At 35.2% G+C, this 13,268-nt stretch overlaps 1 long non-coding RNA gene and 1 other non-coding gene across 2 annotated transcripts; one reads left to right on the plus strand and one right to left on the minus strand.

Moving 5' to 3' along the window:
• The first annotated feature begins 1,975 nt into the window (after nucleotides 1-1,975).
• LOC147845250 (uncharacterized) lies at nucleotides 1,976-9,079 on the plus strand. Its single transcript, XR_015484388.2, has 3 exons — nucleotides 1,976-2,443; nucleotides 2,834-5,284; nucleotides 5,368-9,079. It is a non-coding gene; the product is annotated as an uncharacterized LOC147845250 (long non-coding RNA).
• Nucleotides 2,247-12,934, minus strand: LOC100001152 (uncharacterized). Its single transcript, XR_015484236.1, has 3 exons — nucleotides 12,878-12,934; nucleotides 12,641-12,790; nucleotides 2,247-5,825 (listed from the first exon to the last, which is right to left on the minus strand). It is a non-coding gene; the product is annotated as an uncharacterized LOC100001152 (transcript).
• Between the last annotated feature and the right edge of the window lie 334 nt (nucleotides 12,935-13,268).

Genomic DNA, 13,268 nt, shown 5'->3' on the forward strand with positions numbered 1-13,268 from the left:
CAATTCAAAATCGACATATGTGTTTAACAGTGGAACTCTCCTGTAATCCTGCAAATTGAATGAGCACCTAGATTATCAGATGACAATACACTTCCTTTCACACAATCTACTAACTGTTCAATGTATACACCATGTGTTTCAAGAGTTTCAAAGTCTTGAACAAATGGGTGCAAGACCACCATGCTGTTTTACAGTGCTAGCCCCCTGCAGTGCTGGGTTATTGTGGGTGCAGTGGTGGGTTATTTTTGTTACAGTGGTGGGTCTTGGAACAGAAACAAAGACGAACAGGACGATGACCAGATGAGGAATCAGGAAGGCTGGATTACCTGGTCTGACTGTGACAGCTGTGAACTTAAAAAGGTGTATTCAGTAGTTCACTGTAGAACTTCTTTGTCAACTAAAGAGCTTCAAGACAATGTAATTCATGGCCAAGCTTTACTGGTTTTAGATAAACTGAGAATAAAATTTTCTACTTGAGATAAAGGTGGCTGTTACTCCATCATTCTGAATAATCTCTCTATTTCTAATTATATCATCCAGGATTTTCAATTAATTAAAGTCAGTTTAAATGAACAATTCAGTAACTAAGTTGTTTTTACTGTAATTTATTTAGTTTACTTTCTGTAATAAAGCTGTTTGTTAAATCTCTTACATTGAATTTTAAATCTCCATGTGTGTTTTGTGAAAATGATAAAAATGAAAGTTCAAAATAATAAGTTTCTAAATAGTTTGCAATACTTTAAACATTATTAATACATGTACAATGTTAAAAAATATTGCAATGTTAAACAAATGATTACTTTGAACTTTCTTTTTAATAATTGTAAGAATCATTTTTAGTAATTTTGTACCAATAACATCTGATCATAGAAAAACAGCAGCTCTCCATGCTAAAAATGCAGCTTTGAATCACAAGAATAAAAGACATTTAAAACGACAATTATTAAAAAAAAAAAAAAAAAAAAAAAACGTTTGTACTGGCCTCACTGACACTGGCTGCCTGACTGTTCAGTCAGCAACATAAAAGCATAAAGAACCACAGATGCAGTTTGAAGATCTGTCTTCTTTTGTCTTGATTCTTTTTTTGTAAAACAGTGAATAAGAAATCTCTTTGACTCTCTCATACAAATCTTGTGCAGTGTGTTTTAGCACATAATAATGCTCTCCTGATGAAATCAGCCATCATGATTGAGCAGTTATACAAAATAAAACTATTCTTTAACAGAATAAATCGTTACATTTATCAAATCAGTTAACAAAAATTGTGCTTACAGGGTATTACCCTTGATGGAATTATCTAAACTATTAAAACCCTTTAACGCTGTTAATTTCCAAATGAAAGTGAAACTGAAAGCAACACTTTCCGCTACTGACATCAACCAGCAGATGGCGCTCTGACACCACAGAAACTCAAATCCATTTATTATGTGCCACACATATTACCATTTCCCTTGATTCAGTCATACCTCAAATATTCTCCATTGCATTTATGATCATCTAAGACTACGACACAGTTATTTAAAATGGTAAATTAACTTAAAATTATTCTGTGGCGTTATTCTAAAAAATGCAAAATCCAGTAAATGAATAAATGCCTCTTAACTTATTTGCATAACCATATAAACCTAACTCTAACACATAAACACATTGTCTGTTCTAGTCTAATGGTTTATATATATATATATATATATATATATATATATATATATATATATATATATATATAAATATACACACACACACACACACACAATAGTAGAAATTAAAATGTGTGTTAGAGTTTGGTTTACATAGTTATACACACATTAATGTTTTAATACAATTAAATAGACAAGGGACAATAACCATTTTCAATGTATACCGCAGTTTGGAAAAGTCAAGGTTTTAAACTGCCAAAGGTTTCTGCCATATCGATCCGACAGCATATGTAAAGTTTTTTTTCCTTTGTTTTTTATTACTTTTTTTTTTTTTTTTTAGGACAACAGTATCTTCAGCACAAAAGATATACAAAGATGCCATTTAAAAATGTAAAGAAGTTTCCGAAGCTAATAAAGAAATCAGAAGTCAATAATTCATTTATTAAATGAATTTTATTCTTTACTATTACCATCTTTACTATTCCAAAAAACTTTTAAATGTTTCTCAAAATAAAATATATCATGCTCAAAAGGGAAAAGGTTTTGTTTTTATCCATACATTTAAAGAGAATATATTTTAGAGCAGTAATCACAATATTGAGAAACTGATTTATTTTTTTTTATTCAAGGTTATCATACCAGAATCTTATACCGGCCTATGTGTACATTGGAAAACAGGAGTAATTGTATTAGCCTCAACCAACAGGTCAACAAAACAAAAGTTTTTTTATGTTTATTTATTTATTTTTTTAAATAAAATTCTGACAGTAATTTGGGAAAGCTTGCATTTGACTATTACCACCAATGCACCAATTATGATTTAGAACAATAACTTTTTAACGAGACCATTCATATATCCACAGCAAAACATAAGCAAATTAGAAACGTTAACACTCACTCCAGCCATTAAAGGGGTAGTCCACAATGTAATTTTAAGGCTTGGTTGTGTTTATAAGATGCAAAGCAATGTGTGCTCATGTTTCACTTAAAGGAAATCATGTTATTTTTTTATATATCTCACTTTGATTACACAGCTACTCAGCTAACATGAAAACGACTGTCAAATTTCCTAGTTCCTCTGAAAGGCCCGCCCTTAAGTGACTCTGATTGGTCATCAATATAATGTGCTGCGATTGGCGAATCAGCTCCACGTCACGCCCGTAAAAGCACACACTTTTCTGCTGTGTAAACCTCAGTCAACCTCCTGCCTGCTCTCTAAAATAAAATCTGACAATTGTCTGTAACAAATGTAAATGGGGTGCGGCTCCTTTAATAGCGTGTGCGTCTATGTGTGTGTGTGTGTGTGTGAATGTGTGAACTTTCTGTAACAAGCGCATGTGTGCGGGACTTTCTTTTTCTCTGATGCTCGGTTAAGTTATTTTCTGTTATATATTGTGACAGAAGAATAAAGCACAAGATGTGGGATGCTACCTGTTTGAGCCTGGATTTATTTTTCTGCTGCTAGCACTGTATTTTTTAAACTCAACGCGTAACATGACGGCTTTTACATGTATCCGGAATATGCAGGTGTAATATGAATCATTCACATATCTTTTGTGACTTCATTATCTGAGATGTGTAATGCATAAAAAAGCTGCCTGAGGACAATCAGTGCAGCCAGTCGCGCACGCGCACACACATAAGAGACACGAACGTGCTGGTGGAGTGTGTGTGTGTGTGTGTGTGTGTGTATTCACAGCAGTTTGACTGATAAATATGAATTTGTAGCAAAATCGTTTGCCCGCAAAGCAGCTTTACCCATTGTTTACATCGTTGCTACAGCATACCGTTAACGCTAGACACTATACATGTCATGATCAATTTTAACTAATAAAAACACTGACTGGTTGTACCTGACAGCTTCTGCTTTGAGGAGATTTTAGCCGAATCCAGCACTGAACTGGGAGAGATTCTGAAGCTGTTTTGTCAAATCATGCTTGCTGTGTATTTTATAATTCTCTGGAACATAATTCATATTGAACTGTAAGCACTTCTGTCTTTGTGTCATGTCCTTTGGAAGCTTAAATACAGAAACGGACGAAGCTCTGTGGAAATAGCAGCGTTTAGACGCATTTTTAGCTTCATCTCTGCTATAACGTTACAGCACCTCTGGCCAAGGGCCTTACCTGCTCAGTTTGGATTCGCAGTAACGAACTTTTGTGATCTCACAGGGGGCAGAAGTATTTTTTGTAGTCCCCAAAATTTGTTCATTGTAGGCTTTGCTAAGCTAACTCTGTAAAAACCAAGGTCTCCCTTTGCATTGAACTTAGAACTTTTTACATTCAGAGATGTTGTTTATGTTCACAGAGCTACATTAAGCATCAACTAAAGTTTAAAATATGATATCATATTGGACCACTTCTTTAAACCTAAAAGTAAAGAAACTTTAGTAATAAAAGATGCAACACAGGACAATTGAATGGACTTTCTAAACGTAAAGCCTTGGTATACTGCAAACCAACCGTCCTGGAGCTCCACCTTCTTTGATGTAGGGTGTCTTCCCAGTGATTTGTTTCTCATTCAGGGAGTCAGACAGAGAACATCATCCAAAACAACACCAGCTACATGAATAGACTGAAGAGTGGAGTACAGATGTATCCGCACCTGTACAATCACTTGCAAAGAGATTTTAAGCTGCAGAGGTGCTCTTTGCCAGATGTTTATGAAACTGTTCTTCTCTCAGCCGCCATCATTGTGTTCAGGGTAAACGCAATGAGTGCAAAACATTTACAACCCCACCTACTGCAGTGTAGGAGTGTTGGAAAACAGTAAATCGTCACTCAGCCTTTTCAAACATTTTAAACCAAATGAGTGAAATTCTGTAAACACTGATCAGATCTGTACAGTTTCTCTCCAGAGAATCCTCTTCTGTTTTCAGATGTGTTAACTGATTAAACCTTGTCACAGTGTGAACACTTGTACAGTCTCTCCAATGTGAAACGTCTTGTGCACTTTGTAATAAAAGTCTTCTCACACTCAAAGCACATATAGTCTTTCACACCAGTGTGAATCTTCATGTGTTTATTAAGATTTGCTGATCGGTTTAAACTCTTCCCACACTGAGTGCATGTGAATAGTTTCTCTTCAGTGTGGGTCTTTATGCATTTATTAAGGTCTGAGGAGTTACTGAAACTCTTCCCACACCGAAGCTGCGGTCACACTAGAGTTTATGCATGCGATATTCCGTTGAACGGTACTGCGAAAAGGGGTGGGATTAAACAAGATGATTAGACATTAAAAAAAAGTGAGCGATTGGTCCATATTTTACATTTCTATCCAGAGAGGTCATGTTTTGATCTTCGATTGGTCTCACTCACTCAACCAATGCGATTTTGCAGGTCAGAGTTCACCAAGCTTGAACTTTGCAATGCAGTGAACTGTGAAACTTGACACACGAACTTCCATTTCCGATATGACGCATATGTGTGCTTATAAATGGAAGTCTATGGGGAGAAAAGTCCAGTGTGACAGCGGCTTAAGTGCAAGTAAATGGTTTCTCTCCAGTGTGGCTCATCATGTGTAAATTAAGGTATGGTGGTCGGCTGAAACTCTTCCCACACTGAGTGCATGTGAATGGTTTCTCTCCAGTGTGGATCCTCATGTGTTGATTAAGGGATGATGAGCAGCTGAAACTCTTCCCACACTGAGTACATGAGAATGGTTTCTCTCCAGTGTGGATCCTCATGTGGTGATAAAGGTGTGATGAGCAGCTGAAACTCTTCCCACACAGGGTGCATGCGAATGGTTTCTCTCCAGTGTGGATTCTTATGTGTTGTTTAAGGTATGATGAGTAGCTGAAACTCTTCCCACACTGAGTGCATGTGAATGGTTTCTCTCCAGTGTGGATCCTCATGTGTTGATTAAGGGATGATGAGCGGATTAAACTCTTCCCACACTGAGTGCATGTGAATGGTTTCTCTCCAGTGTGAATCATCATGTGTAGTTTAAGGTGTGATGAGCAGTTAAAACTCTTGCCACACTGAGTGCATGTGAATGGTTTCTCTCCGGTGTGGATCCTCATGTGAATTTTAAGATTGCTTTGTTTTCCAAAACTCTTTCCACACTGAGTGCAGGTTAAACGATTCTTGTCTCTCCTTTTCAAAATACCATCAGTCTGTAAATTAGTTTTTTCCTCAATTTTGATATGATGTTTCTCCTCTTTACTCACCTTATTCTCTTCAATTAAGTCTGAAATAAATAAATAAAACATTAGTTTTCATTAAGTCTTAAAAACTCTCATCAAAAGCTGAAAAGTGAAAAGACACTGGAAACATTGGCTACACACACTGTATTTTTGATGCACATTAAATGTAAAAAAAAAATCAGATCATATTGTGTTTAGTCCACATTTAAGCAGATTCAATTCAATTCATCTTTATTTATCTAGTGCTTTTACAATGTAAATTGTGTCAAAGCCACTTAACATAGAAGTTATAATAAATTGAAACTGTGTCAGTCTAGTTTTCAGAGTTTCTTACATAATTGATTATAAAAGTTACTTTGGTCATATTGATAAGACACAGATTTGATGTTCATAATTCATAATTACTTGGGATGCACCGATATGGATTTTTTGGCCGATACCAACAACTCTTTAGACTTAAAGGCAGATAGCCGATATATATAGGCTGATAATTATAAATATTTTAAAAGGTGATATTTTTATACAGCAAACTTCATAAAAGATTGAACTGCTCTTATGAATTAAATAGTCTATACTCAAAGCAAAAAAGCTATGATTTAAAAATTGCAAGGTGATTATATAGACCTATATTCACTTGGGTTGGGTATCGAAACCCAGTGCCATACCTTTGGAAACGGTATGCACCGGATCAAATCAGCGTATGAATTTCGGTGCCTAATTTCGGTGCTGCAACAAGAATGTAAGCAGGTTGCGCACCAGAAGCGCCGCTCGGCGACGCACAACGCCATGAATTAGCAAGTCATTGGCTGTCTGCGGCGCCCAGGCACGACTCATGACTATTCATATTTCTGCCATGCCACAGAGCGGCATCTAAATAGTTTCATTTTAACCTTCCTGTCGTGTTCGGGTCAAATCTGACCGATTTACAACTTAAATAACTCATAAATATTGTGTTTTACATCTGATAGCCTCATGGCCTAATGAAATCCTCCACACTATGCACTTAAACATATAAAAGTGATGAGCACCTCTTTCATTGAATTTTGAGTGTTTTAAATCAACCTTGTTAAACCTGTTGTGTTCCCGGTCAAAAGTGACCGCCATAGGAAATAAATAGGTATCCAGATTAAATTCATCCATCTGACAGAAAACATCCACCCACACACAACCTCAACTCACTCACCCACCCACTCACTCACTCACTCACTCATTTCAGACTGAACAGTGTCTTTTGCAGGAACACATCTCTTTTACGCGCTTATGTGCTGATCCTCCAGCCTGATCTCACAAATAAACATAACTATTTTACGTTTTGTCAGTTCAGTGGCTAATTCATATGAGTTCAGTCGTACAAAATTGTATAAATTATAAAAGGAGGCATGGCACCCAACCCAACCTCTAAACCCAATCGTCATAGGCGATAAGCAAATTGTACAAAACTATATGAATGAGATCATACAAATTCATATGGATTAACTACTAAACCAATAAGTTATGAATTGCTATTAAAGTGTTGGATCCTCTAACTTGAATCAGCTTCCTGATAACACAGTGTATCATATCTTCACAGACTAAACAGGTGTCTGTTATGTGAATCCATCTGTGTGTGTCTTTCTATATTTATTTATTTATTTATTTTTCTCTCTGGAAAAAACACAGAGAAGGAATCTTGTTTCCTTTCTTTCTTTCGTTCAGCCAATCTCTGAGTCTAGCAGGAGCACTTTTAGTTTAGCAACAATTATTTTATTATATTAGACCATTATTATCTCGCTCAAAAATGGCTAAAGTATAACTAGAGCTAGTTGTGTGGTCATGCTTACCATATATAGCCTCAATCACTATTCCCTATATTAGTATACTTGAAGGACTGAAAATTTGATCTCTCAGAACACAGAAAAGGACAGCATTTTGTTCGTGCTTTGCTGGTTGATAAATCATTCAGATGGATTAAAATTTCAATTTCTTTGGTCAGACCCTGTGATAGTTTTCTTAGTTAGCTGTCTATTAGTAATGAAACAAAGTATTTTGATTCCAGTCATCTATTGTTCATTTTGTAATATATTTTCAGCGCCTATTTTTATTTTCATCGCAGTTATTTTATGTCTAATTCTGTAAATTTATGTAAACACTACTTTGAGACATTGTTCACAGGTAAAAAATGTTGAATAAAAATTTGGTGGAGAAAAATTATCTTTGTGCTAATATAAGAGCAGTTAAAACAGACCGGTCAATGGGAACACTAAAGTAAGGGGTAGGATGCGAACACGACAGGAGGGTTAAATAACATGCGAATGTGCACGTCTGGTGTGTGATACTATCAACTGTCATGTGCACGCCATGCCACGGCTCTGAGTGGCGCATCTACTGTGTGACACCCTTAAGAAGCACAAAGGGGTGCATTAAAGGCACTCATAAGTAAGCGTTGTGTCATACTACCTCTAAATGTTTAATTCTAAACAGCTTTGAGGGATACGGATGTCAGACGTTTGTTATTGTAGCTTATAGAATGCAAAGCGTGCAGTACGGCACATGCGGCGAGCGACTCACTTCATCAACACGCATGAGTGCGTTCATCTAATTTGCCTAAACTAAGCATTCTACAGCATGGCTTTATTTTACAAGCAATGATTCTAACACACCAACATGCAACAGATGCTTTACAAAAGTTGCGTGTAAGAGAGAAACACGTCAAACTTATAAAATGGGGTGGGGGGGGTTAGTGGGGGATATGGAATCACCTTAAAGGTGAGGAATGGACCATCTCTGACAGCTTGTGACATCATCTGGCACATTATTTGAGTACGTTTACATGGACACCAATACTCTGATTTTAATATGATTAAGACAGTACTCTGATATGTAAACAGTGATTTTTGATTATCTTAAAGGACCACAGACACAAACTGCGGAGTAAACATTAGGCTGGTGACACAATGATGTTACTGGTCAATGTGCTATAACATGGAATTGGGAATCATGAATGTAACATTCAAAAAGCTACTCATGTAAACATCTGAATCATATTATTGTCTTATTCAGATTAAGGCAAAACATTAGATCACTGATGTCCATGTCAAAGTAGTCACAAGCCCCAAACCCAGAAAAAAGGTGTTCCCTGATTTTGATGACAGCCTTTCCACTAGTTAGTAGTAAGCTAATGCAATGTTAATAGCTTAATGCAAATCTTGCATTTACGCTAACAAACAATTGATCAAAAGAAATATATGAGTGCAATTCAAATATATAAAATATGAATTGATATCTACTTTAAACGTATTATAAATATATGCTTATATTGTTCAATTATAATGATACAAAAAATATATATATATATATATATATATATATATATATATATATATATATATATATATATATATATATATATATATATATATATATTTTTTTTTTTTTCCGATTAATTTTGTGGCTAAAAGGTATCAGTTCAGGCACTGTTTTGACACCGGTACCGTTTTAAAAGTATCGATTTAGCACCGGTATTGGAAAAAATCCCAAATGATACCCAACCCTAGTTATAAGTGCATAGTTCTTTTCATAACCAACTGTATATTTGAATGAACATTGTTGTTTTTCAAAAGAATCGTTAATGCATTTAACAAACCTTTTGAAATCAAACGTGACAAACTGCGGGTTTGTGCTTACCATAGAAAACATACAGTGCAGGTCTTTGTTTTCACGTCAGGGCATTTTAGGCAACTGTACAATGTGGCAATAGCGTGTAGGACCATCTGTACTTTATGCCTGACACTGAACTGTTTTGAGTGATGACCCACCTCATCACTATGTTGAGGCTAAATGGCTGATCTCAGAGAGCAACTGATTCAAGTGTATAATACAAATATAGAAAAAAACAAATGTTGCTTTACACAATGTTCCTTTTAAATTCCTAACTAAATTTGTATTATAAAATTGAATCATTACTGGGCACTACATTGTTACTTGCTAGAGGACAGAGGATACCCTTTTCTGCCTTATATGATGACACCCTACCTGCAGCCTGATCCAGAGGAAATCCCAGTGACCCAAGCAGACAAATTAGATGGATTGATTTCTTTGTGATACAATAGTGAAATTCAAATATGGAAAAGTGCAGACAAATTCTTACACTGCTTGTTAGTTGAGGCAGAAATAACTTTGTCTGCATGTAAAACAAAAAGCAAAAAACAACCTAAAACTACCAGACAACAATCACTTACAACAGTGACAGATTGTGTGGTTTAAGTCAAAGAACTCAACCCCTGATGAGCCTTTATTAAAGGACAGAGCAGCTCCTCCACCTGGTGGCCCACAGCAGTTAGACATGCCTCAGCCTCCTTTCTATCAGCTGCATGACAGAAAGAATATTCTAGAGTGTTTAATACAGCTCAAGTAATCAAATAATATTTTTTCAGAGAATGTTTCTGTGTTTAATTATGTCTTTAGATAGAGTTCCTCTAGCTCCAGAAGGATTACAATTTCTATAAGCCTTTTTAGTCAATACACATTTGTATTGTGGTCTTAAGAAATTAATGGCAGGAAAATTAAATGCATGAATGGTTACATAACATACTAAAAAAGGTTGTTAAAGAGAAGTAAAATTTTTTATTACAATAAAAGGGAGGGTGGCAATTGTAATTTAATGAACTAACAAATTTTCTTATTATTTCTTTTTTAAATCTATTTCTTATATTATATTTCTTTCATTGATGCAGATGTGTAATCTGTGTTTAAAACCTCCACCTCTGTAAAGTGCGCTGGTCTTTTTTACTCACAGTGACTTTCTATGGTGACTCGTGACTTTGGCGATCTGCTGAGAATGCCTTCAGGTATGCGCCGTGCGCATGCATTAACCCACTGTTATCTTCAGGAGGTTGATTTAACTAACTCTTATCAGCCGTTTTAGAACCGACATAACTCACGGTAAGCAGGTTTCGGGTAGATAGCAGATGGGAAGTTAACCCAGCTTTCTGGAATAGCCTCTAGTCTCTAATCTGAGCTGCTGTTAAAGGTGCAGTAGGTGATCAGCCAGAATGCTAGCATTAGCGTAATAGCTTAGAACAGGTGTGTCCAACTCTGTTCCTGGAGATCGACCTCCCTGCAGATTTCAGTTGCAACCCATATCAAATACACCTGCCTGTAATTATCAAGTGCTGTTCAGGTCCAAATTAATTGGTTCAGGTGTGTTTAATCAGGGTTGAAGCTGAACTTTGCAGGAAGGTCGATCTCCAGGAACAGGGTTGAGCACCACTGGCTTAGAAATTTCATGACTCTCCCCTGCCATTTTGGCAGAGAAGTGAATAACTCATCACATTCTTACGAAGATATTTTATTTATTATAGTTATTTTTTTCATTGACGTGAATACAATAATGTGTGACATAATAACTAACCAGTCATCTAAAATCTTAAAAATAATAAAATAGCCTATTGTTTTATTCATGGATAGAGCTTGATTAATTTGATTGACGAGGCAATGAGACTTTTAATTTGCCTGACTGAATGTAAGTTTGTGTCCGCTGTGTAATTTAATTTATTGTTAAAAATGAAATAATATAAGTTATTATAAATAATATAATTTAAACCAGGGTTTCTGCACGTTTCGCCAAGTAAAAAGCAAGACTTTTATGACATTTTTAAGACCATTATGAATGAACCTTTAGACTCATAAAGGGCTAAAGGCAAAATAATTTTTCAAATGGCCCAGATGGAAAAGATTTTTATTTGTTCTATCAAAAAATATTATAATTTTATACATTTAATAACACAATAATAAATGAATAATAAAAAAATACAATATTTTATATATTTCTTAGCAAAAGATTTTAAATATTGTGTAAAAACAAGCAAGCTTCACTTATATCCATACACTTTTACAAACATGAACTTTCTTGGAAAAAATAATAAAAAAATGAATAAACGTTTTAAAAGTTTTAAAAGCTATAATAAACTAAATCTATGCACAACAATCTGTCCAGGTCGATGTCCTCAGCAGTAAATACATGGAGCACATTTAAACAAATGTTATTGTAAGTTAAATAATTAAACCATTATGATAAATAAAGTTAAAATGACCTTTTTGAATAAAAAGTTTAAGGTTTTATTGAGATGGATTGTTGGTGATTGTATGGGTTTTGGCCAGTTTGGGTAGCAAAACATGAACAAATGAAAATGAAGACTTGTTTAAAACAAGATTTTAAGACCTACAACGAAACATTTTAGTAAATTTAAGACTTTTTAAGGCCTAAAATTTTAGATTTTGAAATTTAAGACATTTTAAGACCCAGCAGAAACCCTGTGTAAACACAATAGCCCTGGAAATTAGTTATTATAATAAAGATGTAATTCTAACTCAGATAATATATGTGAGAACTAGCAACAACTACTATAAAAAAGTTTAAACTCATAAAGATGTTGATGAAAAAAAGGAATTGTGATCAACGTGACATATGCAAATGGAAAGTACTAAGCCAACACTATCACTGTAATAGCAGATATCTTCTATGAGAAAACTGTAGGTCAAATATTGTCAACTCAGTTAAACTATTTTTTTAAATTTAATGTTTTTATTTTATATAGCGCCAGTGCTCAAGGACGCTTTACAAACAGTAAGAGAACAAGAAAAGCAATAACCTTAAGAAGGTAGATAAAATAAGAGACTAATAATACATAAAAGAATGTCAAAAGAGATAAGAACAAGAAAGAAACTCATTTCTGTCTTTCAATGAGTGCTTATGTGCATTTAGGAGAACTAGGCAGCACTCTCAGGGCTGCAAGATGGATTTAATTTAGTATTATTATTATTAAAATATATCCGAATGAGGATCAAATGACTGAGTTGGTCTTTAAGAATGAAAACCAACCTGTTTGTTCCTGCAGATCTTCCTGCTTGACTGTGAATGTTTCTTCAATCTTCACATCTTCACTCTCCTCTTTAATAAACGCCATCTTTATAACAGTGTGGAGATCAGTCACTTCAGCAGGAGTTTTTCTGTGTGTTTGGACACTTCATCCTGTTTAAAATGAACAAAACATTAAAAAATGTCCTGTACAAAATGAATAAAACAATGAACAGAAACAAAATAACTTCTCTTCAACACTTGCTCCAACAGTTTCTTTATATGAGTCATTAACAAGCAGAAATCAGGTAAAAGTCTGAGCAAGAAACAAAATACCACAAATGACCTGAACAAAATTACCCAGACAGCACACATACGTTGGGCCGACGTCGGCCGAAGGTCAACACGTCGGCCCCTTTAATTCTAACATCGGTATATGGTCGGCCAAACATACGCATGATCGTTCGGTCGTGTGTTCTATTGTTCCAGCTCAACAAACGTCGGCTCTGCGTCGGTTAACGACCAGAGGCCGACGAAGCACTTCATAAGCACTTTATCTCTCATGCCCATGAAAGAATCCGGCAACATATTTGGTTTACAAGTAAGTTTTTGCGTGCATAATAAATTAGACAAACGCGACATGCATCATGTG

This window comes from Danio rerio, chromosome 4 (genome assembly GCF_052040795.2).
Source record: "Danio rerio strain M-AB ecotype USA chromosome 4, GRCz13ab, whole genome shotgun sequence".
Lineage (NCBI taxonomy): Eukaryota > Metazoa > Chordata > Actinopteri > Cypriniformes > Danionidae > Danio > Danio rerio.